This window comes from Aotus nancymaae, unplaced genomic scaffold, assembly GCF_030222135.1.
Source record: "Aotus nancymaae isolate 86718 unplaced genomic scaffold, 86718_ANA_hifiasm-v0.15.2.pri h1tg000016l, whole genome shotgun sequence".
Taxonomy (NCBI): Eukaryota; Metazoa; Chordata; class Mammalia; order Primates; family Aotidae; genus Aotus; species Aotus nancymaae.
The window spans coordinates 37,426,553-37,432,041 of NW_026988428.1; positions in this window are offsets into that span (position 1 = coordinate 37,426,553).

Consider the following 5,489-nt stretch of genomic DNA (forward strand, 5'->3'; position numbering starts at 1 on the left):
CAAAGGGACGGAGGAAGATTTACCAACCAAATGGAGAGCAAAAATAAATAAATAAATAAATAAATAAAAAGCAGGAGTTGCAATTCTCACCTCTGAAAAAATAGACTTTAAAGCAACAAAGATCAAAAGAGGCAAAGAAGGACATTACATAATGGTAAAAGGATCAATGCAACAAGAGCTGACGATCCTAAATATACATGCACCAAATACAGGAGCACCCAGATACATAAGACAAGTTCTTAATGACTTATAAAGAGACTTAGTCTCCCACACAATAATAGTGGGAGACTGTAACATCACATTGTCAATATTAGACTGATTAACAAGATAGAAAATTAACAAGGATATCCAGGATTTGAACTCAGATCCGGAACAAGTAAACTTAATAAACATTTATAGAATTCTCCACTTCAAATACACAAAACATACATTCTTAGCAGTACCATATCACACCTATTCCAAAAGTGACTACATAATTGGAAGTAAATCACTCCTCAATAATTGCATAGCATTTCATAGGTTTAAATGAAATATTGGTTAGCTGCTTGTTATTTTCTTCCCTTATTCCTTCCTGTCTCCACTGTTAAGCACAATTATTGGCATAAAAAAGGTTTTCAATTCCCATTTTTAGACTGCATTCTAGCCTGGGCAATAAAGCAATACTCCCATTCTCTTTCCCTCTTTCTCTTCCTTTTTCTTCCCTTCTTCATTCTTTTTTTTCTCTCTTTCTTTCTTCTTTTTCTTCTTTAAAAATAAAATAAAATAAAATAAGCCATGCCTTGCAGCTTTTGCCATAAGATGTAAAAGATATATTGGATGGGCCAGGTGCAGTGGCTCACACCTGTAATCTCAGCACTTTGGGAGGCTGAGGTGGGTGGATCACGAGGTCAGGAGTTCAAGACCAGCCTGGTCAACCTGGTGAAACCCCATTCTACTAAAAACAACAAAAATTAGCCGGGCATGGTGGCAGGCGCCTGTAATCCCAGCTACTCAGGAGGCTGAGGCAGGAGAATCGCTTGAACCTGGGTGGCAGAGATTGCGGTGAGTCGAGATCGCGCTACTGCACTCTAGCCTGGGTGACAGAGTGAGACTCCATCTCCAAAAAAAAAAAAAATTATTAAAAAAAAAAAAAGATATATTGAGGAGAATGCCAGACCTGGACTTATGACGGATGATAAATGTTTCACACAGATTCAGGGAGACAGCAGTGCTTAAAAGCACAAACTCTGAAGCCAGACATCCTGGGTTCCCTTCTTCCCTGTTGTACTTAGAAGCAGGACCTTATGAAAACTCGTCAGCTTCTTTGTGCCTCATATTTTCATGTGTAAAATGAGATTCTACCTCATAGAGTTGGTGAAAATATACCCTTAGAACAGTGCTTGGCACTAGAGGTGGATTTGCATTGAAACTAAAGACACATGTTTCAAGGGCTCTCACTTGCACAGGCCTCAGCCTCCCAAGTAGCTGGGATTATAGGTGCGCACTACCACACCCAGCTAATTTTTGTATTTTTAGTAGAGACAGAGTTTTGCCATGTTGGCCAGTCTGGACTCAAACTCCTGACTTCAAGTGATATGCCCGCCTCGGCCTCCCAAAGTGCTGAGATTTGAGTGAGGACAGCCTGGGCAAGATGGCGAAACGCTATCTCTGTCAAAAATACAAAAATTTAGCCAGGCATGGTGGTGTGTGCCTATGGTCCCAGCTACTCAGGAGGCTGAGGTGGGAGGATCACTTGAGTGTGGGAGGTGGAGGTTACAGTGAGCTGAGATTGTGCGACTGCACTCCAGCCTGGGTGACAGAGTGAGACCCATCTCAAAAATAATAAATAAATAAACAAACAAACTACAATGAGATACCACCATATAGCCACAAGAAAGTCTAAAATTAAAAATATAGGCCAGCTGGGCACAGTGGCTCACATCTGTAATCCCAGCACTTTGGGAGGCTGAGATGGGTGGATCAACTGAGGTCGGAGTTCAAGACCAGCCTGACCAACATGGAGAAACCCTGTCTTTACTAAAAATACAAAATTAGCCAGGTGCAGTGGCTCATGACTGTAATCCCAGCTACCCAGGAGGTTGAGGCAGGAAAATTGCTTGAGCCTGGGAGGCAGAGGTTGTGGTGAGCTGAGATCTTGCCATTGGACTCCAGCCTGGGCAACAAGAGTGAAACTCCATCTCTCTGTCTCTCTGTCTCTATCTCTGTCTCTGTCTCTCTCTCTCTCTCTCTCTCAATATATATATGTATATATGCCGGGCACAGTGGCTCATGCCTGTATTCCCAACACTTTGGGAGTCCAAGGCAGGCAGATCACAATCAGGAGATCGAGACCATCCTAGCTAACACAGTGAAACCCCGTCTCTACTAAAAATACAAAAAATTAGGCCAGGCACAGTGGCTCGGCTAGGTGCAGTGGCTCAGCTGGGCGCGGTGGCTCACGACTGTAATACCAACACTTTGGGTGGCTGAGGTGGGAGGATCACTTGAGCCCAGGAATTTGAGACCAGCCTGGGCAACATAGAGAGACCTCTTCCTATGTTTTCTGTTTTTATATATAAAAATTTTTTAAAAGACATTTTAAAAAGAGTACTTGGGAGGGTGAAGTGGGAGGATCACTTGAGCCTTGGAGGTTGAGGCTGCAATGAGCTGTGATCATGCTATGACACTCCAGCCTGGGCCTCAGTGTGAGATCCTGTCTTAAAAAACAAAAACAAAAAAAAAAGAAAAGAAATAAAAAACAAAACATGGCCGGTCGCAGTGGCTCACGCCTATACTCCCAGCACTTTGGGAGGCCAAGTTGGTTGGTCATGAGGTCAAGAGATCGAGACCATCCTGGCCAGCATGGTGAAATCCCATCTCTACTAAAAATACAAAAATAGCCCGGCATGGTGGCATGCACCTGTAGTCCCAACTACTCAGAAAGCTGAGGAAGGAGAATCACTTGAAACTGGGAGGCAGAGAGTGCAGTGAGCAGAGATCACGCCATTGCACTCCAGCCTCGCTACAGAGCGAGACTCTGCCTAAAAAAAAATTAAATTAAAAACAAAGATTTTGGAAACTTAGAAACAGGTTATTATAAATAAATAAAAATTACAGACAGTACACAGTGCTGGGGAGGACAAGGAGCAACTGGAACTCTCATACATTGCTGGTGGAACACAAAATGAGGTACTACTACTGGAAAACAGTTTGGCAGTTTCTTATAAAGTCACACCTACACTAATGCAGGAATCCCACTCCTACATGTTTACACAGGTGAAAGAAACACGTATGTTCATGCAAAGAACTGTACAGAAATGCTCAGCAGCAGCAGGATGCGGTGTCTCAGCTTGTAATCCCAGCACTTTGGGAGGTCAAGGTGGGTGGATCACTTAGGGTCGGGAGTTTAAGACCAGCCTGCCCAACATGAAGAAACCCCATCTCTACTAAAAATACAAAATTAGCTGGGTGTGGTGGCACATGCCTATAATCCCAGCTACTTGAGAGGCTGAGGCAAGAGAATTGCTTGAACCCAGCAGGCGGAGGTTGTGGTAAGCCTAGATCATGCCATTGCACTCCAGCTGGGACAAAAGAGCAAAACTCCATCTCAAAAAAAAAAAAAAAAAAAAGCTCAGCAGCTTTATTGTAATAGCCCCCAACTGGAAACCACTTAAATGTATATAATCTGGTGAATGGATAAAAAATTATAGCACAGAATATAGTCAAATACTATCTATCAATAAAAAGGAATAGTACATGTAACTACATGGATGAATCTCAAAACCATTGATATGGTTTGGCTGTGTCCTCACCCAAATCTCAGTACCTCCCAGAAATCCCACTTTGTGGGAGTGATCCAGGGGTTGGTAATTGAATCATGGGGGTTGGTCTTTCCTGTACTATTCTCATGATAGTGAATAAGCCTCATGAGATCTGATGGTTTTATCGGGGTATCTGCTTTTGCTTCTTCTTTGTTTTTCTCTGGTGGCTGCCATGTATGAAGTGCCTTTCACCTCCAGCCATGATTCTGAGGCTTCCCCAGCTATGTGGAAGTGTAAGTCCAATTAAACCTTTTTGTTCGCAGTTTTGGGTATGTCTTTATCAGCAGTGTGAAAATGAACTAATACAAGTATCATGCTAAATGAAAGAAGCTAGATAGAAAGGCCTATACATTTCATGATACCATTTAATGACATTCTGGAAAAAGGCAAAACGATTGGGACAACAATCAGATCAGTGGTTGCTAGGGGCTGTGCTGGTAGTGGGGAGGGGACTGACTACAAATGGGCGTAAGATAATTTATTTTGGGTGATAAAAATGTCCTGTATATGGCCGGGCATGGTGGCTCACACCTGGAATTCCAACAATCGGGAGGCCAAAGTGGGTGAATTTCTTGAGCCCAGGATTTCAAGATCAGCTTGGGCAACATAAGGAGACTCCCACTATACAAAAAATATGAAAATTAGCCAGGCCTAGTGGCCTGTGCCTGTAGTCCCATCTATTTGGGAGGATCACTTGAGCCAGGGAGGTCGAGGCTGCAATGAGCCAAGATCGCACCAGTGCACTCCAGCCTAGGTGACAGAGGGAGACCTGTTTCAAAAAAAAAGGAGTAATAAATGTCCTGTATCTCAGTTGTGATAGTTACGTGTTGCATATATCTGTCAAAACTCACCAATTGTACACTTAAAAATAGTGAATTTTTTTTTTCTTTGAGATGGAGTCTCGCTTTGTTGCCCAGGCTAGAGTGCAGTGGCGCCATCTTGGCTCACTGAAACCTCCCCCTCCCTAGTTCAATCTATTCTCCTACCTCAGCCTCGTGAGTAGCTGAGATTACAGGCGTATGCCACCATACTTGGCTAATTTTTATATTTTTAGCAGAGAGGAGGTTTCACCATGTTGGTCAGGCTGGTCTCAAACTCCTGACCTCAAGTGATCTGCCCACTTAGGCCTCCCAAAATGCTAGGATTACAGGCGTGAGCCACTGCACCCAGCATGAATCTGATTTTTTAAAAAATAGTGAATGTTGATCAATATGGTGATGTCCTGCTCTGCAGGGCTGGGCCTAAACCATGCAAGGGAAGGAGATTCATGGCGATTGGGACCACTCTTCTCATGCTACCTGTTGGTCCCTTGCCTTTCCCCATCTGTGGGTAGTGTATTAGTTAACAAATGAATTTTACTTTATGTAAATTATTCCCCACTAAATTTGAATTTTAAAAGATCTACCAACTAGTAATGAGTTTTTGTTTTTGTTTTTTTAGCCAACAAGAATGAGCTTGAAGTTTTGGTTTTTTTTTTGAGATGGAGTCTTGCTCTGTCGCCCAGGCTGGAGTGCAGTGGAACAATCTTGGCTCACTGCGACCTCCACCTCCTGGTTTTAAGCGATTCTCCTGCCTCAGCCTCCCGAGTAGCTGGGATTACAGGCATGTGCCACCATGCCTGGCAAAGAGTATAGTATTTATTTTTTATTGAATTTTATTTTATTTATTTATTTATTATTTTTTGAGATG